This window comes from Scyliorhinus canicula, chromosome 7 (assembly GCF_902713615.1).
Source record: "Scyliorhinus canicula chromosome 7, sScyCan1.1, whole genome shotgun sequence".
NCBI lineage: Eukaryota > Metazoa > Chordata > Chondrichthyes > Carcharhiniformes > Scyliorhinidae > Scyliorhinus > Scyliorhinus canicula.
Genome location: NC_052152.1, coordinates 31,859,415 through 31,885,127, shown reverse-complemented (window position 1 = coordinate 31,885,127; position 25,713 = coordinate 31,859,415). Strand labels below are relative to the sequence as shown.

Here is a 25,713-nt window from a genome sequence, read left to right as displayed (position 1 = left end):
AAGCTGCTAATAGTGTTTTCAAAGACAAGCAGCGTATCATCTAAGTACTGTACAGGGCTAGGCCCCACTCTCATGTTATTCTTTTTATGTGGAACAGTTGTTTTATCAAAATGTTTTAATCGCATGCCTCATTTCAGTTGTTAAGCAAATAAGAGTGGCTGCGCACGGGATGATATAAATTGAGGAGATAGCACCTTTGAGTGTGTTTGCTCCTTTTTAATTCCTTATCCTTGGCAGTGATCTCTTTGAAGTACAGCCATGTACTCGTTCATCTCAGTCCTTGCTGAGTGGTTTAATGGAGGCTGAGAGCACCATCTTTCCATCTTTTTCAGGACTGTTTGGTCTCACTGCCTCTGTCAAAAGTTGGCACACTCCAACAGTATCTCTTTGGACTATTCCACTCCAGTACACTTCCCTGAAAAACTGGTGGATCTAGATAACTCCATCCTAATATATTTTTTAAAAATGGATAGTTTGAAAACAGATGGGATCTATTCCCCGCAGAATATTAAAAGAACAATGCCAGTTAAGAACCCTGATGTGGAGATGCCGGCGTTGGACTGGGGTGAGCACAGTAAGAAGTCTTACAACACCAGGTTAAAGTCCAACAGGTTTGATTCAAACACGAGCTTTCGGAGCGCAGCTCCTTCCTCAGCTCCGAAAGCTCGTGTTTGAATCAAACCTGTTGGTCTTTAACCTGGTGTTGTAAGACTTCTTACTGAGTTAAGAGCCCATACAGTTTCAGGCTAGTGATAGGTGACTGTCATTTGTTTCAGCGGGCTGCGACCTCGGACAGTTATCTCAGTTTCAGATTATTTTCCGTAAGGCATTTCTTACCAGCCATTCAAAATACATAAACCCCAACCTTCAGTAATGTAGTGCTTTTGTTTCCCACTTGACCCCTTAAATGCTCTTTTGAGTGGTTGAGCTACAGCAGCGTCTGTTGTCAAGTAGAAATGTGGCACATCCGCAGCACTTGAGGGGCAGAATTCTTTCTCGGATGTTTTTGAAGGGCCCATTATAGCTCTACTTCTAGAGTGTGCCTAATAGAGACTAATAATGGATCATCTTACATAGCAATGACAGCTGAGGCGGTAACCTCTGGTGCTTTCACTGGCACATTTTCAAAGAAATAGCAGCAAGGAAATTAAATGGAAAGTCCAAAGTTTCCACTTGAACTTCAACTGTAATTTTGTGAGGCTTCAGAAAATAGAACGCTATTTTGTCCTATAATGTCTTTTAAATTACTTGAGATAGGCATGCATTACACTTCAGAGTACTCAAAAGGCCAGTATATGACCACAAAGGTGTTTTAAAATATTTAAAATCAAATCGAAGTGGTTGATGAAAATGATACCATGAAAAAGTTAACACTGTTTCCATAGCGACCATTTAATACTTAGCAAAACAACATTGCAACAAGCAAGTCTGTCTTCTCATGCATTTTCCCATGAAACTCTTATCCTCTTTATTGAGTATTTTTCAAAGGAGCGTTAGGCATTGCTGAATACTGTCAATGCATCAGTTAGTCTAAACAATTCAAAATGTAACGCGAAGCTGAGAAAGAATGGTTTGGATCTGTCCAGATGTTTGCAGCTGTGAAATATTTTGGATTGCAGGGAGATAACTGTCAACCCTGAATCAGCACTTAACACAGAAAAAGGAGGAGTCGGTCACTGTATGCTCCCTGCCTCCCCTGCTGCTCGACACCCCCCCCCCCCCCCCCCCCCCCCCCACTAACTGAGCGTCCACCATGGTCCGGAATAGACAACTCTGGTGTTGTCCTGTGTTTAATGTCAGAGAGTTAATACTAAATAAAACCAGAAAATGCTGGAAATGATCAGCAGGTCAGGCAACGACTGTGGAGCAAGAAACAGGATGGTGATCTCTCTTCAGTTCTGATGAAGAGCCATAACCTGAAACATTACCTCAGTTTCGCTCTCCTCATGTGCTGTCTGACCTGCTGAGTAATCCCAGCATTTTATTTTGGATTTCCAGCATCTGCAGTGTTCAGCTTTTGGATTCATGCTAAATGTGAAGCTTTGTGTCGCTGATGTTATGACCAAGCAAACCAGTTTTCGGTGTGGTGATATCGATGTGAGCCGACTCCAGCATTTCAAACTCAGACCCCAGGCCTCAATATTACGAAGAAAGAACGAACACAATTAAATTGCGTTGAAACTCCAGCCATCTGGTCCTAAAACGGGAATATAAAAGCGATCTCAGCTGAAACTTAGCCAAATTAATCAAGTTTCGAACTAGTTTTGTTACAAGAAGATTGAATTCAGATTAGCATAAATTTAAACCTATTTAGTTGAATGACAAAATTGATGGAATTTGGATTAGCGATAAACTCTGTGTCCCTGCACAATTGTAGAACTTGAAGCAGCTTAGGTTTTGAAAGGCTAAATTAATGTATCTCAGATCTCTGTCTCCGATGCTGGGTTTTTTAAATTAAATGTCGAAAATCAATGTAACTTCTGCTGCTTCGCATGATTTTTCCCTTTTACTCAATTAAATGTCTAGACTTGTATTATTAATGCAAAGGTATCTGGTTCGGGTTTTGCACCTCTAATTTGAATAGGAATTGTGTCAATCTCATTTGGATTTGGGCAATGTCTTATGTTCTAGTAGAAGTCTGAATCCTGTCCTTATTGAGGTAGGTAAGTAAAATGGTGTGTGGCAAATTGTTCTGACACAAACGCCTTGAGACCAGAGAGATTCTAACTTTCGGCTCTCATCTGCATGCCTAGTCCAATCCTTTGGAAAGTAGCACCCTGTATCAGTGGGTGGATAGCACAATGTTAGTTAGTAGAAAGCTGCGAACAGGCTCCGAAGAAAAGATCCCGAGCACAAAGGTAAGGCATGTACCTTTATTGGCGAGCGCAATACAGACTCGGCTGGTTTTGCAGCGTTTGGCCAACCAACTCAAGCCTTGAAATCCAAGCCTGACTGTATTGCAGGCTTTTGAGGCAGACTTTTAAAATGCCAATATGCTCTCTCTGGTCCAACAATTGAGGACGTTTATTAAAAGGAAACAGCATTCATACAGTGCAGAGGTGAGGAACATGCAGAACAGGATCCCGATGGCAGGACCTGATTTGCAGCTCATTAGCTTTTGCACTTCCAATCTCGAGAAGGTACTTCCTGTGATTAATGACACTTCTTGTGGAAATTCGTGACAATCAAGAATGTGGGATTCACGCCAAAGATTCCTGAACAATGTTTGAGCTGATTCAATGCCCTGCAGGGGGCTAGCAGGGACCCAGAGTGATTCACGCAGCTTTAGCAGCGGATATGGGCCCCCGCACTTCCGGTTTTGAGTCCGCCTCCAGCGGCTGTGCGAGCGCCATAGTGGACTCGGACCGTGGAGGCAGCTGCAAGGTGTAGGCCCTCCTGATCGGCCGCGCGCCCTTGCATCCGACCCACCCGATCTGTCCCCCGGTTGCCCATAAGGCCCCCCCCCCCACCTCGGTGCCCGATTCTCCCGCCCCCCCTTCCCCCCCATCCCCCCCCCCCCCCCCCCCCACCCCACCAGGGGGGGCACAGTCGCCACAGAAGAGTCCCGACCGGCCATAGCATGTTAGTTCCACGTCGTCGGGAACTCAGCAGGTTGGGAGCGGAGGATTGCTGGGTGGGCCTCTGGCAATGGCCCCCAGTCGTGTGGAGTAATTTGCGAAAACAGCGATTCTCGGGTCCTGGAGAATCACCGAACGGGTGCCGGGCCCGATTTCGGCGCGAACGTTGATTCTCTGCCCCCGCGTCAAACACAATTTTGCCGTGGCGCTGTGGAGAATCCAGCTCATAATCTTTATAATAATCTTTATTGTCACAAGTAGGCTTACATTAACACTGCACTAAAGTTATCGTGAAAAGTCCCTAGTCGCCACATTCCAGCGCCTGTTCGGGTACACAGAGGGAGAATTCAGAATATCCAATTCATCTAACAGAACGCCTTTCGGGACATGTGGGAGGAAACCGGAGCACCCGGAGGAAACCCACGCAGATCATAGGGAGAACATGCAGACTCCACACTGTCAGTGACCGAAGCCGGAAATCAAACCTGGGACCCTGGCACTGTGAAGAAATAGTGCTGCCCACTGTGCTACTGTGCCGCCCACCGAATATTGAACATGATTATTAACAATGAAATGGCCACATAGGGCGATAGATTAGTGTTGCAAGGTGAAAGGTAATATAAATCCCAGGACCAGGAATAAGCCCTGAGTATCTTATGCTGTTCTATAAAATTGTGGATGATCTGTGACTTAATACCTTGTCCTTGCTCCGTATCCCAAACATTTTAATCTCCCACAACTGACATTGCAGTTCCTAAATATTTATGATACAACATAAAAACAGTTATTTCACAAACTCGTATTTGAAATAATTGTGTCATCATGCGACATCTGACTGCCATACAGCACATACAAATGAATTAGTGTTAAATAAATACATTCTCCACAAATATCTATCCTGCTGTTGAAAGAATTATTATCCGGCATTATTCGTCCTGTGATAATGTTTGTTTATTTGGATTTGTCATATATAGTGAAAGGAAGTCACAAGCATGATGGATAAAGGGGTATCGGTAGACGTGATGCACTAATTTCTAAATGGTATTTAGTAAGGTGTCACATCAAAGGTTACTACACAAGATAAGAGCGCATGGTGTAGGGGACTGAAGATATATTAGCATGGGTAGAGGATTGGTCAACCAACAGAAAGCAGAGTATGGTCAGATGACAAGACAGGAATGAAAGTAAGTTGTCAAGAGTTTTTAAAGCATGGAAGGAAACCCTTCAGCTCATTGTGTCCACGCCGGCCAACAAGCATCTAATTACTCTAATCCTATTTTCCAGCATGTGGCCCGTCTCCTTGTATGCTATGGCATTTCAAGTGCTCATCTAAATACTTCCTAAATGTTCTGAGGGTTCCCGCTTCTAACACCCTTTCAGGCAGTGAGATGCATAGGGTGGGATTCTCCGACCCCCCTGCCAGGTGGGAGAATCGCAGGGGATCGGCGTGAATCCTGCCCCCGCCGTCCTTCTAATTCTCCCGCCCCCCCCAAAATTGCACCAGCATGAGTCGCACCGCCCGCCTCGGAGAATGGCAGGGTCCGGTGTGACTCAATGGGCTCCAGGGCTGACCGAATTCTCTGGCCCGCGATGGGCCGAAGTCCCGCACGTTCTTTGCCAGTCCCGCCGGCATAAATTAGAGGAGGTCCCTTACCGGCAGAGCTTGGCAGTGCGGGCGGGCTCCGGGGTTCCTGGGGGTGGTCGCGGGGGGATATGGCCCCGGGGGGTGCCCCCACGGTGGCCTAGCCTGCGGTCGGTGCCCACCGATCCGCGGGCGGGCCTGTGCCATGGGGACACTCTATTGTTCCGCACCGGAGGCAGTGGTCCTCCGCCATTCCCGTTGCGGAAACAAATCCTTCTGCGTATGTGCGAGGATAACGGCAGCATGTGCTGCCGCTCCCTCACATGCGCCGACTCGCACCGCACGGCGGAGGCCCTTCGGCACCTGTTGGCGTGGCGCCAAGCCCCTTTCCCGTCGGCCTAGCCTCTGAAGGTGCGGAGGATTCCGCACCTTTGGGGAGGCCCGACCCCGGAGTGGTTTTGCCACTCCGGTACGCCGGGACCCCCCACCCTGCCGGGTCGGGGAGAATCCTGCCCCCATTCTCACCACCCTCTGGGTGAAAAGGTTTTACCTCACATTTCCGATGAATCCCCCCCCTTACCTCAAATCTATGGCCCCCCACTGACCGCTCCACTCAGGGGAAAGGTTCCTTCCTGACCGCCCTATCAATGCCCCTAATAATATTGTCCATCTCAATCAGTTCCCCCCCCAACCCCTCACAGCCTTCCAAGGAAAACAACCCCAGCATATCAAGTCTCTCTTGATATCTGAAACATTCCAGCCTCGGCAACATTCTGCTAAATCTCCTCTGCATCCGCTCTTGTAAGCAATCACTTTCTTTCTATAGTGTGGTGACTAGAACTGCATACAGCTGTGGCCTATCCAGCATTTTATATAGCTCCAACATAACCTTCCTGCTCTTACATTCTATATCTCGGTTAATAAAGGCTAGTATCCTATATGCCTTCTTAACCACCATAACCTGTCCTGATGCCTTCATAGATCTATGGACATGCAGAAAGAATAGAAATGCAGTCTACTGTTTAAATGGAGAAAGGTTGCAGAACTCTGGGATATAGAAGGATTTAGAATTTAGAATTTAGAACAGTACAGCACAGAACAGGCCCATCGGCCCTCGATGTTGTGCCGAGCAATGATCACCCTACTCAAACCCACGTATCCACCCTATACCCGTAAACCAACAACTCCCCCTTAACCTTACTTTTTAGGACACTACGGGCAATTTAGCATGGCCAATCCACCTAACCCGCACATCTTTGGACTGTGGGAGGAAACAGGAGCACCCGGAGGAAACCCACGCACACACGGGGAGGACGTGCAGACTCCGCACAGACAGTGACCCAGCCGGGAACCGAACCTGGGACCCTGGAGCTGTGAAGCATTGATGCTAACCACTATGCTACCGTGCTGCCATAATCTGCCTGGTCCGTGCTACCAGGATCTGGGTATCCCGGTACAAGAATCACAAAGAAGTTAGTTTACAGGTACAGCAAGTGAAAAGAAGGCAAATTAAATGTTGGTGCTTATTGCAAGAGGAAATGAAACATAAAAATAGTAAAGTTTTACTGCAACGCTATAGGACATTGGTAAGACCACAACTGGAATACTATGCACATTTTTGGTCTCCTTCTTTGAAAAAAGGCTTTAGAATCAGTTCAAAAAAAAGTTCACTTGACCCATTACTGAACTGAAGGGCTTATTTCACGAAGAAAGATTCAACAGTTTGGGACTTTATCCATTGAAGTTTATGAGAATAAGTGATAATCTTATTGAAATATGTAGATTTTCCAGCTACTGGGATTCTCGTTTCCTGCTAACAGCGCACTCCCACCCATGGATTTCCCAGCGGCGTGGGTGACTTCAATGGCAAATTCAATTGACAAATGACGGGGGTAGAGAATCCTGCAACCAGCGAGTGGCGGGCCATTGAGAAGCACCAGAGAATCCCGCCTGTAAAATTCTGAGTGGACCTGGTAGGTACATGGATACCAAAGGGTTTTTCCTTTTATGGAGGAGATTAGAATTAGGTGACTCAATTTATGACTAAGAGGTCTCCCTTTTAACATGGAGATGAGGAGGAATTCATTTTCTCTAAGAGGGCTGTTTGTGGAATTCTTTCGCCCAGAAAGCAGTGGGGGCTGGGCCATTGAATTTATTCATGGCTGATGTGGTGGCTCCAGTCATAAACTGGAGGCTCCCAGCAGTTAACAAAGGGGTTTATTGATTAAAGGCAGTTAAGCAATAGGCACAGAACACTATACAACATGTCTTGATCCATGCTGCCTGGGGTCCTGCTCCAAGGGCCCCGCAGACTCCCCATTAGTCGGAGTTCACGCGCTCCGCGTGATTGGCCCTGAGCTGATCACATGGTACATGGAACCCGTCCCCTTAAAGTGGTCACACTACGACAGTGAGTTTGACAGATTTTTGACAGGCAAGGGGGTTATGGGGTTGTGGGGAATGTGGGAGGTGAGGGGGGAAGTAGGGGGGTGCAGACCGTGAAGTGGAGTTGAGACCATAATTCAGCCATGATATGGTTGAATAGGCTGAGTGGCCCACGCCTGCTCCTAAGTCCTATGTTTCTATGTTCCAGTGCTTGTATTATTTAGGATAATATTGGAAGGTTACCATATTTTATAGGCCCAAAAAAAACTTTAGCCACCTAGACACCACGCAGGTCACATTGTATCATTATTTGGATGGAAGTGAAGATTTGGGCTAAAACTTCAATAGATAGCAACGTATGCAATGGTGACGATCAGAATGGGCATATGCTTGAATGCAATGTGACACCAATGCCGAGGGGCCCAAATTGATATCACAATACTGTTTCAGTTTTGTGTTATGCATTTTGTGCAACTGATATCCAGCAGCTGCAGTGGGTTACCTCCCACTTATGAGAAGAAATGCACTGAAGAAACAAGAAAACTTTTAGAACATGTACACCTGTAGAAGATTGACAGATAACTCATATACTGGGCAGTGCTAAGACACGATTGTACTAATTCCTTAAGAATATTGTGAAATGTGATTTTTAACTGTTCCCGTATGTTGTGCCCTCCTCCTGTGTCAGCAGTGCATGCAACACCCCAGTTTTTAAAATTGTGGATGTTCAATAAATATCCCACTTGGGTTTTACGGGCACTTGGAAGTGAATATATGATTCCGTGGACATTTCAAATTGGGCCAAGATTTCTGTTCCGTGTTGTAGGTAAAGCTTGATCAAACGTAGTTTGAGGATAAGCTGTGAACCTTTTAGGACTGGGGTGAGGAGAACTTTCTTCACCCAGAGAGTGGTGAATCTGTAGAATTCACCACCACAGAAAGTAGTTGTGGCCAAAAAGTTGTATATTTCAAGAAGGAATTGGATATAGCTCTTGGGGCTGAAGGGATCCTGGGATATGGCTGGGAAGGTGAGATCAGGGTATTGAACTTGCTGATCAGCCATGATCATAATGAATAGTAGAGCAGGCTCGAAGGGCCAAATGGCCTCCTCCTACTTCTATTTTCTATGTATGTTTCTATGCAAAATTAATTCTGGAAATTACATCATAAACTGCGCTTATCTATTCACACTGTGCCACTAGCCACACCGTGTTAAAGGTATTCTACAAGATGTTACACGAATGACCCATGGTGTAAGAAATGTTTTTAAAGGGTGTGAACATTCCAAAGCAAAACACTAAAATGCCCAGATGAGTGGGCAGTGGATTATATCACATATGAATGAAGACTCATTCACCAGTTTGCAACTTGTTTACAAACTAACGAACGCAGATCGTTTCGTACGTCGTTCCCGACGTGAGCATCTTCATTTTGTGAACAGAAGATTGTGCATTGCACGTGATTCGAAAATATTAGCTTTAAACTGGAAGGGTGAGATTCTGATGCTTCCATTATAAACAGTGCAGCTCAAGTAAATTGTGCAATAAAAAAGCTATTAAAAAATAGCGCCAAAGTTTTGAATTATGCTGTAATTGTGAGAAGCTTAGGCACAATAACAGTCTTAATATATTTAAACTGAAGCAATTTCCTGTTTGTAGCTGTACCTTAATGAGGAGTAGAACATGATGTTGAGATGGCCAATAGAAAGATGACCTATGTAATGTGACACTCTATAGATCACGTAAAGCCATAGATCATTTGTGAAGATTTCCATAATAGGTTAACCTCAGCAACAAAACTGGCTTTCTTCCTTTCATTGGATCAAAGCATTCCACCTTTGTTGTCACAACTCTTGTTGCTTACTTTGTTCTATCCATTCCTTGTAAGCAAGGATGTTAGGCTGTGCCTGGGCAGAGATTTTACTTCACATACTGTTGTTGTGCGGTAAAGCATGTAGCATGGGCTCCCCTTTTCAGCATAGACACTGCTGGTGAGCTATTGACCAAGGACCTGATGACCAGCGTGGGGTTTGCCAGCTGACAGCAGGACATGTGACCATGATGGATGATTTCCCCTTTCAGCAGAAAATGACAGAGATATGAATGAGAGAAGGCTTCTGAGACCCATTGGGGTTTCACTGTGTACTTTGTTACAATAGGGAGTAATTGAAGCCATGTCCTTCTCCTGATGCTGAAGAATGTTTGGCACACTAGGATAGTGATAAATAATTGTCCACAAAAGTCAACAAAGAAACTGCAGGAATCCTCAAAGGGAATGTGCTGGCTTCAAATAATGAAAAACAATAGTTCTGGGCTACTTCTATATTAAGCATTTATTGTTGTTTCTGTTATAGAGTGATAATTTTTTTTTTTAAAAAAACTAACTATTTGCAATTGAATATGGCTCCGTAGAGCCTTGATGTCATTGGCCTAGAAACAGCTTTGCATCTGATGGCCAGTGATGATCCCTGCCCTGGAATAGATAGAGCCTGAGGCCCATCAGGCCTCATTTAAATGAGACTTGCTCACTGTAGACAATGCTGGGGGTCCCCATTCAACTCACTGGTGAATTGGCATTGGACTTCAGGCTGCAGTCTGCAGGACGGGCCGAACAGAAGTCAACAGTGATCTTCAGCACTGCACCGGAGCCAATGATCACTTCTGCTCTTCCTGGCTCCACATTCAGCGGAGTAAGTATTCTTTAACAAAATGCCTCTTTTTGGTTGTCCCTTTCAGCGATCCCTTCAAGGGCACACCAACATTGGCAGGCTTCAGGCCATATATTTGCATTTGTGAAGGGCCTATAACACCAGTTTGACGCATATGGACCGAGGACACTACATAGCAGAGTTGGAGGTGTAGTATTACTTTCACTGGACTAGTATTCCAGAGACCTAGGGTAATGTCCCAGGGACCAGAGTTTGAATCCCACCACAACAAATGATGACATTTGAATTTAACAGAAATTTGGGGTTAAAAGTCTAATGATGACCCATGAAACCATTGTTGATTGTCGAAAAACCCATCTGGTTCACTAATGCCCTTTAGGGAAGGAGATCCGCTCTCCTTACCTGGTCTGGCCTACATGTGACTCCAGACCCGCTGCGATGCTGTTGACTGTTTACGACCCTCTGAAAAGGCCCAGCGAGCCATTCAGTTCAAGGGCAATTAGGGAATGGGAAACAAATTCTGGCCCTGCCAGCGTTGCCCACATGAATTGGTAGAACAAATTCTGCCTTCAACAAAATGAAGTACAGCTTACTTCCAAACCAGAAAGTTGTGCACATGCTATCCACCATATTGAGTACTTTTGTGCCCATCAGACAAGTGCAGCCTCAATCAATTTGATGCTTTCCCCTAAGGTTCCATGGCATTGGCGGATTTTTATCTCAGGGGAGACTGTGACTGGCAGCCTGAGGATAAATCACTTCGGCAAAGAAAATAATTTTCTCATTTAAAATAACAATTGTGGGTACACTTGAAGCAAACTAATCAAAATTTGTTGTGTTTCCACTGTTGGAAATTCTATTTATTAACCACTTATTACTGTCATGATATGAAACCAAAATAACAATAAACTATTTATAATTTGAAAAAACCAAGGCTTTTATTTAGAGTTGTGTTAAACACCCACACTTCCCGTGGAGCACAGCAGTTAATTGGTAGGTTAATTGATGACATTTTTACTTGTTATGATTGTTTTTATTTTCTTTGATGTGATAAGACAGTGATAAGAACACAAATATTGCAAGATGAAAATATTGGCGCCACAGCTTTCATTACATATTAGTCAGTACTCGATACAAACTGTGGGAGGTCTTGTGGTGCAGTGGGACCATCTCCACTTCTAAGGGAGCAGCAGTGCCAGCGCAGCACCCTGCCCAAAGGTCATGCCGCTAGGTGCCCCCGATCCTCTTAGAAACCCCCGCAAGTGCTGTTCTATCTGATCCAGGGACCAGTACCGAATGGCGCTTGTCCGAGATACCGGAAACAAAGGAATTGAATCCCAAATCCTCAGCAACCTTGCGAATCTGCAGTTTATAGAATAAGGCTTACTGCCTCGCTCTCATATGCAGATTTGCTGAAACGTGATGCTGCCCATTGTGGGCCGGATTCCTCTTGCAACATCTCGCAAAAGTGTGTTGGATCTAGCGAAGCGTGGCTGGAGGATCGCGTCCCATGAAAATAATGGACAGGAAAAGACCCATTGATGCGTCCAGCCTGTCTCTCAGTTAAGATGTTTCACGGAAAACACTATAAACCTGATGAGGGCTGAAGACGAGTTGGGATCACCTTTGCCAATGCTGCTCTGTAACCAGAGTAGACTACTTTCATAGATCATAGAATTTACAGTGCAGAAGGAGGCCATTTGGCCCATCGAGTCTGCACCGGCTCTTGGAAAGAGCACCCGACCCAAGGTCAACACCTCCACCCTATCCCCATAACCCAATAACCCCACCCAACACTAAGGGCAATTTTGGACACTGAGGGCAATTTATCATGGCCAATCCACCTAATCTGCATATCTTTGGACTGTGGGAGGAAACCGGAGCACCCGGAGGAAACCCACGCACACACGGGGAGGATGTGCAGACTCCGCACAGGTAGTGACCCAAGCCGGAATCGAACCTGGGACCCTGAAGCTGTGAAGCAATTGTGCTATCCACAATACTACAGTGCTGCCCTTCTTTCTCCTCAATTGGATGATGGGATTATCCTGGGTGTTGGTGTCAGTTCAAGGCTAGTATTATTGTGATCAACTAGAGATGGAGTACCCCAGTTGAGACAGAATGACTCAGTGGGCTGGATTCTCCAAACATGGTGCTATGGGCGGGATTCTCCGACCCCCCATCGGGTCGGAGAATCGCCAAGGGAGGGGGGGGGGCGTGAATTCCGCCCCCGCTGTCCGCTGAATTTTCCGGAACCACACCTTTGGGGCGGGACGCCGCCGGAGTGGTTCACGCCACTCCGTCCCGCCGGGAACCCCCGCCCCACCAGGTACGGGAGAGTCCCGCCCTATGTTCCCACGCTGGCGTAAAAACGCTGGTGTTTCACTCCAGACTTTCCTGACAAAAATAAAAAGCAATTCACTTACCTTCAGGGGGCTGGCAGGGACCCGGGGCGATTCTCGCAGCTTTTGCTGCGGACACGGGCCCCTGCACTTCCGGTTCTGAGTCCGCGCATGCGCACAGCGGCGGCCTCCAGTGACTGGGCCGAACGCAATGGCGGACTCATCCGGTGGACCTGGACCAACAAACAAAGTCCCACCAATCTGCCCCGATCCACTCTATCTGACCCGCCCGATTGCTGCCCCGGCCGCCCATAAAGACCCCCCCCCCCCCCGTGCACGAACCCCCCACCCCCCACGAGGACGGCCGCAGACTCTTTGCGAGAGTCCTGACTGGCCAGACGTGGTTATAACCATGCCGTCTAGGGCAGCACGGTGGCTCAGTGGTTAGCACTGCTGCCTACCACGCTGAGGACCTGGGTTCGAACCCGGACTCGGGTCACTGTCCGTGTGGAGTTTGCACATTCTCCACGTGTCTGCATGGGTTTCACCCCCACAACCCAAAGATGTGCAGAGTAGGTGGATTGGCCGCACTAAATTGCCCCTTAATGGAAAAAAAAAGTAATTGGGTATTCTAAATTTATTTTAAAAAAGCACCACGCTGTCGGGAATTCGGCCGGTCGGGACCGGAGTATCGCTGGGAGGGCCTTTGGCAATGGCCCCCCAACCGCGCCACGTAATTTGCATGCGAGCGATTCTCCAGGGACCGGTGAGTACTACATTACTACAGTGCTCCAGCTCTTTCCATGGTTGAGGCAGTGAGTAGCTGTATCATTTCGGCAGGATGATTGCTGGTTTGATCACCACTGTCTGGTGAGCTACAGTGCTTTAATGTAACTCTTGGGTTACCTGGCTCCCAATGTGCAGTATTGAGATCCACTGAAAACACGTCATTCTGCCAGTTTGTTTCAGTGTGTCCAGTAGTTTAATATTTCTCTTGCTTTAGGCTGCATAAGATCTTTGCTTGGTGAATTCGATAGCACTAGCCTTACATCTTCATCATTGCAATTGTAACAAATTCCAACCAAATGCGAATTCACTCCTATTGTATAGAATCATTATAATCAAAACCCTTTCCATTCTGTTTAATTGTTTAGAATTCCTTACCTAAATCATACACACAGATGGGAAATTGTGATTCAAATGCAAGATTTCCTTTATCTTCCATACATGAATATTCAGCTCACTAAATATACTCGGTTGATTCACACAACATCTGAAGCTGGATGCACCTTTCAGATATCGAATCAACTCTGTGTTAAATAGACATTTTGTGGTCAATTTATTCAGATTGAATGAATGAGAGTAAATGGGTACATTGTAAGTTTTTGTTGAATTTGATAGGATACCAGATTTAAGCAGAGCATTTCTTGTGCATGCTCTGTTTCAACTGTGCTTATAAATAAGGCACAACTTACAGTCTGGAGATAACACTGTCTATAAATATAAGCATAGATAAGCTTGCAAAATGGAATCTTCAAAAACAGCGCATTACACTGCAGGGGGATTTGGAAACCTCTTCGGCCTCACCCTGCTGATCATCACTGGTGTCCCATTCGTGACATGCATAAATCTGGGTCATGTATAGTTAACCAGGAATGAATGACCAGACAAGTTATCTGATAATTATGTTAAAAGTGCAAGCAATGTATTAAAAATGTCAAACTAAAAAGGGTGTGCAATGCTGAAATGTAACTTAATCTTTTTGCAACACTCAACTTTGCCTCTGAGTGATGTTATGCTATTTTAGCAGCAAAGGTGCGATTTATCATGTTCATTTTCATGTTGTAAAAATGTCGGCATTCCCAGGAATACGTTTCTAAAACCTGGCATTACAGGATTACTCGGTAGCGTGTTCTTACTGTGCCTTAACAAATGTAGACTTTTGGATTTTTACATTATTTTTATAAAATCACTTCTCTGTCTTTCGCTGTGTTTTAAAATCTTGACAAAGAAAAAAAGCCAGAAACTGATGCCACATGTGTTGGACTTAATTTTTTTTAAATGACTTGGCTGGTGAGCAAGGCATTAATCCACTTGAAAGTACAGCGTTTAATTACTAGAATAAAACACACGATTCACGAGTGAGCAGTTTAATCCAGTGAAGCTGGAAAGGGCCATGTTGGAACTGGGACCTGTGCCCATTTAACAGAATGGCATTACTGAGGTGGAAACCCGATTAACCTACTGCGTTTAATTACTTTAAGCCGGTGGTAATTAAACTTTATGACCAGGGATCACTTACTCAGTTGTCATAGGTGGCATAAAGAATGCACACTGGGTACTATTAAGCTGTGTTTGAGCACTCATTATTGTTTAATTTCCCTCCCCCACCCCTGTTACCAAGTTGCGTGGACTTTTATAGACTAAATCCCCTGTAGTGACACTAGTGTACAAATTACTGTCTGCAGTGTTGCCCTGCAAGCTTTCATTGTAATTATATCAAAATCTTCACTTCTTAAAGGTGCGAGTGGAGAAAAGAATTTGCTCGGAATATGTCAAACATGCATGCAGTAAAACTGACCATTTTTAGGCTAAAGTTGCCTCAAATGACCTATCACATTGGAAGGGCTGGGACTGAAGGCCGTAAGTGTTAACTTGGTTCAATCAGTGGCACTCTCTGTGGCAGAAGGCTATATGCTCCCGCACCATTTCAGGATTTGGCGTAGAAATGGGAATTGGAATGACCCCTGCCACAAAATGACTCGAGGAACTTCCAATATTTACATGTGACCAGTGCTCCGCAGACACCGGGCATCCCCATGGTGTTCGTTGGCAAAGTACATTTCAAATTCCAGCCAGGTCCTCTTTTTGGTGACAGCCTTCCGTGATTCCTTTAAAATAGATTTGGTTGGACCACCTGTAGACCACATTTCCCAAACGCACGCAACATACGTTGGATGCAAAGAAGGCTCCCTGACTTTGCAAAGACCTCTTGAACAAAAGCATTTGCCTCCATTTGCATGCATGGAGGTTCTGATCCCTGTTTAGGAATGGGCCTTCGATGCCTTTTTAAGCTATTACTAATTTGGCATATGTGCACTGAATTGCACCAATGAAGCAGTACCTTCTGGAATGGAGGAAAAATGGATCCACTTTTCCCATTTCCCCTCCATTGCCAAGTTTCCCAGCTCTCAATCGTTCCATAAAAATAACATCTGATATTTTAGATGCAAGAACAAATTCTAGATAGCATTACAACTTTCAAAAATATTCCCGAGGAAGAAGAATAGATGGCTTAAGTCACTGTTTAATAGTAAGCATTAAAGCTCAGGTTAAAGATTAAACTTTGCTTTTGTGACGCATGAAATTCAGCTTCATAAATCAGCTGCTTTTTGTTTCTACAAACCTGGGTCAGTTTGAAGAAATCACTTCAAAAGTGAATCAGTCTGTCCAACTGAGAAATAATTGTCTGAATTGAAGCACAATTTCATGGCGACTTTGCTACATTGCTACAAAATTCAAGTCCGTTCAAAAAAAAAGATCATTTTTTAATCCTTTAGGTTCACGGGCACTGGTTTTCTCAGATTTCATCATTCCTCCCCTCCAGTAAAATGAATGGCAGGTCTATATCTAATTCAATCTGTTGGAATGATATGGAGCTGTATTCCATGCAACAGAATAACTGGAGCTTTGAGAACGCCTTAAAATTGTAAATTTTTAGTCATTGAGCTCAGTGTATGTTATTTTGAATATAACATGCCATAATGTGGCTTTGATGGGTTGCCAGTCTTCTATCAGTAGTGTGATACTCTCAGAGTCCAATTCTATTACATCTGGTTTTCAATAGAATGTGCTTGCAACACACTTTGCTCCATAAGTGTGCATTTTCAACAAGACATTTTCCACAATGAGACTGGATTCAACATAGCATCCAAATTGTGGCACCAGACTATTTTCCAGTGTGATGCTGCACAATCCTGGCCTGCGGGGAGTACCAATGGCACATCAATTATTGTTTTAAAAAAAATAATAGAGTTTCATTGCAAATATGTTATTGCTTGAACTTAATTTGTCAAGCATTCAAACAATATTGGTCTCTCCTGGGGTGGGGGAGAGCGCAAACGGAGCTCTTTGCCGTGCTGTAGCAAATAATTTCCTTTCCGACTCTTTAATGGAACTCCAGCGTGCTCGGCCAAAATCAGAGCAAACGTTTTATTCACGTAAATAGTAAAATGATTCGAATGGTTACAATAGTGGAAAAGGAAGCTGAATAGGAAGCAAAATGGTGAAAGCTCAGTGTCCTTCTCTCCTTCCAACATTTTTTAATATCTTATTAGGCACATTTATGAATTTTTAAGCTGAAAGGCACAACCTTTTATCTAAAGAAATTTCAATTGGTTTCTGCTTTTAAGCCACTGGTTTCAATGCATTTATTGAATAGTAGCTCATACAATCTTCCTACAGTTGTCTCGTCTGATGAGCTTATGTAAATTGTGTCATAGTCGACTGCTTTGCCAATAAGCCAGAAAAAGTCAAACCTTTCTGTCACTAATAGTGTTAGTGCTTAATTCTGCATGCAGAAAGCTATTTGATGTGAATCAAAGCCTTTCTTTGCATTTAGCAGCATTTGTCAGAAGCAATAGAAGTAATTTAGGTGATATTTCAAAATAAGGTTGAGTTAATGTCTATGAGGAATAATTGTCCTTTGTTCAGTAGCAGAGCGACAGATTGTTTAAGCACAGCCTGTGATCTGCCATTTTCCGCCTCAGACATTTAATATCTCCCCAAACATTTAAGCGATCAGCTAACTTGATTTATAACTGTTGAGATAGCGCAAAATTAAAAATTAATTAATTTGAATGAATTTGTAATCAAGTGGACAGGGCTGAGCTATAGTTATGCTAATAGGCCTATTCTGTTCACACTTCAAGCCAGCTGATCCCCAGAATATGTGACGGCTGCAACATGCACAACTGACAAATGGAACTTAGCTCAGGGGAAGGGTCAGTAGTTTGGCTATAAGCCTCCTGGGCCTCAACTGCAAGTGGGTTAAAGTCTTGTTGACAGTGCCTCGCAGCAAGCAAAAAACGAGAGAATTTTGACTCTGACTTCCTGACAATGCAAATAGGTCAGAGGCTCAGTCAATAAGGTGAAGATGGACCAATCAATAGAACGGAGGTAAACGGCTTTGACTAAACCAAAGCTGTGGTCGACACAAGCAGAGCAGCTGAGCCGCAACACTGATCAACTGGTGCTGACTGCCCTTTTCTTTGACAAGCATTACTTCTACAACCCCACCAAGGAAAGAAATCCGAGACTTAATGAACTTTCGACTGCATACAATATGTTCAGAAGGTCTTTTCTAAACAAGATATCAGTCTGCAGTCAGCTAAAATAATATTTACAACAATAAAAACATTTGCCGGAAGGGAAATAATTTGATAATTGCAAATTTTTTGAAGCTTTCCATTGTCCTATTGTATCTCTACAAGTGTAGAAAGAGGCCGTGAGGCCGTTCGGCCCCTCGAGTTTGCACTAACCCTCCGAAAGAGCACCTGACCCAGGCCCACTCCCCCCGCCCGATCCGAAATACCCCACAACCCCGTCTTTTGGTCACTAAGGAAATGAAATGAAATGAAAATGAAATGAAATGAAATGAAAATCGCTTATTGTCATGAGTAGGCTTCAATGAAGTTACTGTGAAAAGCCCCTAGTCGCCACATTCCGGCGCCTGTCCGGGGAGGCTGGTACGGGAGTAATTTAGCATGGCCAATCTATCAAACCTGCTCATCTTTGTGGCTGTGGGAGGAAACCGGAGCACCCGGAGGAAACCCACGCAGACATGGGGAGAATGTTGAAGATCCACACACAGTTACCCAAGATTGGAATTGAACCGGGGTCCCTGGCGCTGTGAGGCAGCAGTGCTAACCACTGTACCACTAATATTTTGATGCTCAGTGGTCATGTCTGTTAAGTCCATCATCCAAAAATTGAGTGAAGTTATTTTGAAATAGTAAAGAGCTTGAGTGAGGCCATGTTCATCTTGAGCGCTGAATCCAGTTATAGAATCATACGGCGCGAGTCAACTAAATAGGAACAAAGTCCCATAGCAGGCACTTACATCCATGTGATTCCCGCCGCTCACAGCGCTGAGAATCTCATGGTATAAAATGGCACTCGCGTTAAATAAGGGGCTTTAACGGGGAATGCATGGCCGAGGCTGTAATTAGCCCCGCTTTCTACACAAGGAGTTCCGTTCGCCGAAACACCTCAGTACGGCGAGAGATCGGGCCGCCATTTTTAAAACACCTGGGAAGGGCACCCTAGGCCCTATCGGCAGCACACAAAATATGCCAGTTTTGCATTTTGTCAGTTCCAATCTGGCACCCTGACAGTGCCCCTGTCAGTGCCACCTCGGCACCTTGGCAGTGCCAACCTGGCACCCTGGCAGTGCCATCTGGGCACCTTTGCAGTGCCGGGCTGGAAGTGCCAGGATGCGCAAGTGGCACCAGCAATGCTAGGGTACCACCTTGCCCAAAAGGCATGCAGCTTGGAGCCCCTTCTGCCCTGGGAGACCCCCACATGTGCCGTTCCATCCAGTGCTCATTTGTGGAGATAAGTGCTGGCCGGTACTCGCCCGAACTCTCCGAGACTGACGGGAATAGATCCCAACCCTGGTTACCTCGAGAAACTGCATATTAAAGTGAGACCAGCTGTCTTGATATAATATGCAGATTTTCTCAAAATTGATCCTGCCCACCACATTGCATTAGATCTCGTGAGGAATTGCAAGCTGGGTAGACCCTGGGAGCAAGTTCTCCCGGCTTCTATCGGCCACACTGTTCCGCGTTGAGCTGCTCTTTGGGCGTAGCGTGGCCGTTGGATTGTGCCCATAGAATTCCTGCAGTGCAGAAGGAGGCCATTTGGCCCATCGAGGCTGCACCAACCCTCAAACGAAAGAGGCCCACTCGCCCGCCCTACCCGTGTAACCCCACCTAACCTGTACATTCCTGGACAACTGAGCGGCAATTTTATCATGGCCAATCCATCTAACCTTTTTTTAAATAAATTTAGAGTACCCAATTAATTTTGTCCAATTAAGGGGCAATTTATCGAGGCAAATCCACCTACCCTGCACATCTTTGGGTTGTGGGGGTGAAACCCACGCAAACACGGGGAGAATGTGCAAACTCCACACGGACAGTGACTCAGAGCTGGGATTGAACCTGGGACCTCAGCGCCGTGAGGCAGCAGGGCTAACCCACTGCGTCACCGTGCTGCCCCCAATCCACCTAATCTGCACATCTTTGGACTGTGGGGGGAAACCCACACACACAAGGGGCGGGATTCTCTGATCCTGAGGCTACGTGTTGACGCTGTCGTAAATGCCATCGCATTTTACAACGGCGTCAACAGGCCCCTAGGAGCAGCGATCCTGCGCCGCACAGAGGGCCAGCACCTGGCACTGGAGCGCTTCACGCAGCTCCAGCTGCCGATACCAGCATCAGAATGGGTGCCGAGGGCCCATGCATGCGCGCTATGGCTGGTGCGAACTCGTGCGTGCCGCAAGTTGCCTTCACCGCGCCGTCCCCGATGCAACATGGCGGAGAGCTACAGGGGCCCAGCGCGAAGGAACATAGGCCCCCACCAGGAGAATTTTGCCTGCCGATTGGTAGGCCCCGATCGCGGGCCAGGCCACGGTGGAGGCCCCCCCCCCCCCCGGGTTGGATCCCCCACCCCGTCCACCAGGCCACCCCCCACAGGATGAACACCGAGATCTCGCCGGATAGGACCACACGTGAACGGTGCCGGCAAGACTCGGCCTATCTCGCCGGCTACTCGGCCCATCGCGCGCAGAGAATCGCCCGCGGCACCTGACCGGCGCCGTGCTGACCGCGCCGCGTCAATGGCGCTGATTTTCCGGTCACCGGAGAATCGGCGGACTGGCATCGGAGCAGCGTCACATGAATTGCACCCCCCCGTTGGCAATTCTCCGCCCCGGCCCGGGGTCGGAGAATCCCGCCCAAGGTTATCAATTCTGAGACACAAGGAAGATTTGCAAGGTTTTGGGACAGTTCAGAGGACAGCGACAAAGTTGATCCCAGTGTCCGAGGACATGGTCACGAGGAAAACTGGAATTTTCAGCACTTATTTCATTTATCTGGTGAAACCAAATCACTGAAAAGCAGTGATAGTCCCTCAATATTTGTTGAGTTTAGGTGATGAGCTTGTAACTTCAAATAAGGCAACAGACATTTATGTGTATATATATATATATAATATATATATATATAAAACCAGAACAACACTTCAAACTAAACAGCGATTTTTCAGCAACAGAGAAAATCCTGAAAGTAGGACTAAGAAATCCAAATAGACCAGGAAAGAAATTCACGCTGGAGGAGCTACAGAGATGGAAGATGCGAATTCCCGAGCTGAGAGCCCGGTTCCAATGGAGGAGGAAACAGACAGAGTTGGAGCATACCTGCGGTGCATTGTGTTATCACAGGGCAGGCTACTATCTGTTAAAAAAAGAACAGCTGTTTCGCTAAACACAAATCTGTGCTTGAATTACAGTGTAACTGACCCACTGTCATGGATCCTGTTACTTTGGGCACGGATACAGCTGAAAATAGCTGCGGTGAAGTGTTATTCCAATAAAGGATGTAGCTAGGCTGGAGTGCAGAGCTGTTAATTTGTTCTGTAAGCTTACAGTGAGTTCAATTAGAATTCACACTTAAATGTAATAAGAACAACTAAAATGATCTTATTCTTCAATGTAACCAAATTGTTATTAGCCTTTGTAAATGTGCCCATGAAATTATTCTGTAGGTGACGAGCTTATTATAGCAGTTGTGTTAATGCTTCTAAGCTGAATATAACTGTGCAAAAGATCCGTCTACTATAATAAAAGGCAGAGAACTGGTTGAAGCCAAAGGCAACAACAGCCAAGTAATAAGTCAGCTCAAACGTCACATAGACTGGCATTCACTTTTGAATGCCTCAGAGTTTGGCTGGAGGAAGGGGCTGATGGATGAAATCTGCCCCTGAGCATTATTCAATGATACCTCGTGGAATATCTGAGGAAGATTCCCCCCCCCCCCCCCCCAGGAGGACTTTGGGTGAGAATGTGCCCATGGCAGGGGGAGTTCCAGTCCATTTTGAGAGCCGGGCTGCAATAATAATAATAATAATCTTTATTATTGTCACAAGAAGGTTTACATCAACACGGCAATGATGTTCCTGTGAAAATCCCCTCGTCGCCACACTCAGGTGCACATTCGGGTACACAGAGGGAGAATTCAGAATGTCCAATTCACCTAACAAGCCCGTCTTTCGGGACTTGTGGGAGGAAACTGGAGCACCCGGAGGAAACCCACGCAGACATGGAGAGAACGTGCAGACTCTGCGCAGGCAGTGACCCAAGCCGGGAATTGAACCTGGAACCCAAGCGATATGAAACAACAGTGCTACCCACTGTGATACCATGCCACCCATAGTTTGTGATGACAGTTTGTGGTCAGAGACTGAATATCAAGGGGTTGCCTGCAAGAGCCTCTGTTAAAGCTAAGCGAGAAGGATGGTAGGTTTGCGCACAGCAGTGGGCGAGCTCCACTCACAGAGGAAGGATTGGGGAGCCGAAGCTGCAGAAGGTCAGACTGATTTTAAGAAGACTGGATTAGCTTTTCTACTCTTCCTAGCCCTACACAAATGGGCAGGTAATTGGGTTCTGCTTCCAGTGGACACAGGACAGAACACATTCAGAACAAGATCCACCCGGAGCAGTCTAAAATCGCAAATTGAGGTTTTTAAATCCATTGGAGGGCCACCCAGCAGCACGACCATGGGAATCATTCACCCCTGTCACAGCAACCATGAGAACGGGGCAACAAGTCATTGGCAACATTCATGGGCCAAGAGCACCTTAGTTTCCTTGTGCCTGAAACTTGAAAATCCATCATTTTGTCTGGGGTGGGTCTAGAGGAGGGGGATATTTTTGAATCTGTGCCACTGACAGGGAGCCTCATGCACCCACAGTGCAAATCAAACTGGAGTAATCACTGTCCCCTTATCACCTCACTATTTAAAATAAATCGATGGAAAGCAGTCCATATCCAAATTTTGGATTATCACTGTCATTTTGAGAATTCAAAATGTTACATTTGTTCTTCAAATTTGACATTCCTTTTTTCTTTCATTTCAACCCATAAATAATTTTGAATTTAATTTTCAATTCAAATATTGGGAATCAGTGACTGCCAGGCACCCAATCGGCCAGTGGCTAACAAAAGTTTATTGAGGGAGAGTGAAATATTAATTAGGCCTTACCTGTGTTAACTCACAGACCAGCCAGCATGCTAGCACAGTGGGTAGCACTGTTGCTTCACAGCTCCAGGGTCCCAGGTTCGATTCCCGGCTTGGGTCACTGTCTGTGTGGAGACTGCACGTTCTCCCTGTGTCTGCCTGGGTTTCCTCCCACAAGTCCTAAAAGATGTACTGTTAGGTAATTTGGACATCCTGAATTCTCCCTCATGTAACTGAACAGGCGCCGGAGTGTGGCAACTGGGGGCTTTTCACAGTAACTTCATTGCATTGTTAGTGTAAGCCTGCTTGTGACAATAAAGATTTTTATTATTATTATCAACAGAACATTGTGTTGATCATGGTTCCTTTGGGGAACCACAGCACAAGGCAATAGCAAAATATTTTTGAGGCTTCAAGCAAGCGTTATCCAACAGATTGCAAACATTAGCATGAGAATGCAATAACACGTATTTGCAGGATATTAGTTTGCTTCGTCCAAACAGCAGGGAGGAAATAGTTGATTTATTTAAATCACTTTTGTCCATTGATCCAGTGTTCTGAAGGAGCTGGACAAATGCTTGGCTGGAAAGACAGCCATTAGGCCTCTAATGGAGTCGAGGGGAGAGTGCCAGGATAGACAGCCTGTCTGCATCTCCATGATGGGTGTGGTGAATTCTTCTCAGATTTAACACCAGATCAATAGGAAAGCTACTGGGTATTGAAGAGTGTAACTGGGGCACATTGTCATCTTGTGTTACTGTCTGTTGTACAGTTCTTGCAAATCAAAGCACTCTGTCAGTGACAACTGATGTTTCTATCCTTATTGACCAGGGATGGAAGCACTATCCTGTTGGGTAAGACATTCTCAAAATGTCCAAATGTGGTCAAATCTGTTAACAGATGTGTTGTGAGTTAAATTGCTATTGTAAAGGGAGGGTTCCTATAGTGGAGATAGAGGAACCAAGATAGAATAAAGCCTTTGAAATGGCAATCCACATTAATAGGGCACAAATGCTTCACAAAATTCTTTGTTTGCTAGTTGAACATAGATGTTAAGCCATTTAAAATGAAATATAATTGTTGGTAACTCTTTAAGATAGTGAACAGAGGTATTTTCACACAAATGCATTGATTTATTAACCACTGTTTTTCGACATCATTTGAAGACCGTCATGTCTTTTTCAATGTTCAACAACAATGTTGAGTAATGAACCGGCTGCATTATTCGACGGCTTGATAAATAAATAACAAATTTAAGCTTCCTTTAGTGCTTTGGAATTCCATTGTTAGAATTAAGTTTAATTTTTTTTTTAGTATAATTGAGTACTCTAATTCTTGTATGTGTGGGGGTTGGTTCAGTTCCAACAGTGCTCCTATTGTGCTTAGAGAGGGCTACAGCATGGAGAGAAAATAAACTAGGAGTGGTTGCTTAGCAATACAGAGGCCACTTTCCAACACTTATTATGTGTTTTAATTACGTTTGTTGGCAGTTGGGGTCAGCACACTGGGGAGCGAACATCACTCAACTCTGCCAGAAGAAAGACTGGACAGGACAGGAGCTGCAAAGAGGCAGACTTCACAAAGAACTAGTTACTGTCCAGATAACCAGGGAATTTGGACAGAAAGAATGTCATATGGTGACTGAATTTAAGAGAACAGAAACAAAGCTATTGTTCAGAAGAACGCAAGGAAGTATAAACAAAAAGTGTTCTGAGTTGGAGAGACAATTGCAATGAACAGATTTAAAGTGGGAAATCAGACTACAGAGGTAAATCAAAAGATTGATGCTATTTTCTATTTTAATAGAGTCTGAGAATTGAGAGTTAAAGCAACTGTGAACAGTTTGCACAGCAGTGAAGACAAATCAATCCCAAAGTGGAGCAGAAGCTTTGTTTAATGGAGTCATTTGCAAACCGGACTGGATTTTGGAATGCAAACCACTAATAGAAGGAATTAATGTGAAAGAAGATTTTAAAGCATGTTTTTGTGAGTGGAGGTTGGAGCCTCCCACATTACAAATATCTGGAGGATTCTGAGGAAAAATCTACAGACATTAATTTGGGTTCAGAGTGGAGTGCGTGTATTTGACTGCAGCCAACTTGTGTGTTTAAAGGGACTGTGAGTTACCAGGACCATTGCGTTTAAGGTGTATTTCGTAATCTGTGTTAATCGTAATATCTATGTGTATTTGTTAAACTAAGGGAGGAATGAAGGAGAATTGCACAATCCAATTTTTTCATGTTTAATAACCTTTTTTTAGTAAAATTAGTGGTCCTGTGTCTCAGTTCTTCCATGTTTTATAAATACTGTAAAGGATACGGTCCTTTGAGCCAGGGTTCCAATTAGGAATCATCCCGTCCAGTTATATCATCAACTGGATCATAAGAAAAGTTAGGAGGTTGATTGTAAATTCTAAACTTGTAGATAAAAGTGGGAAATAAGAATACTGGTCTGAACTGGTGTTCCATTTCAAGGTATACAAGACCAGTTCAGATCAATAGCCTTATTTCCTAATTTTTCTAGTTTTACCTAACAGAAGGGCATTGGTTAGTGCTATATTTTCCCTCAGTTGCCTTTCTTGAGTAGTACCATCAGGAGTAGATGTAAAGTGAAAGTCCGCTGTAGTTGCTTACAAGGTAGAAATGGTGCAAGGAGATTTGTCACATTTGCACTAAGGACTGGCCCAGGAATGTCAGTGATTGAAACTCAGGAACAGACTCGCAGCTGTTCTTTCAGCCAGAGTGTGTTATGGCGGTGCTGGGGGACCTGGAGAATGGAATTCACCAATAGCGGTGCAGGTAAAAACCTTCCCAGCACATATGGATGTTTAATAGCAGGTCTGTCCTATTGATT

At 45.0% G+C, this 25,713-nt stretch overlaps 1 protein-coding gene across 2 annotated transcripts in view; it reads left to right on the top strand.

The window, feature by feature from the left end:
• The window catches only part of epha3 (eph receptor A3), a 299,166-nt gene that overhangs the window by 81,086 nt on the left and 192,367 nt on the right, over nt 1-25,713 (top strand). The gene's annotated exons all lie outside the window — the stretch shown is intronic.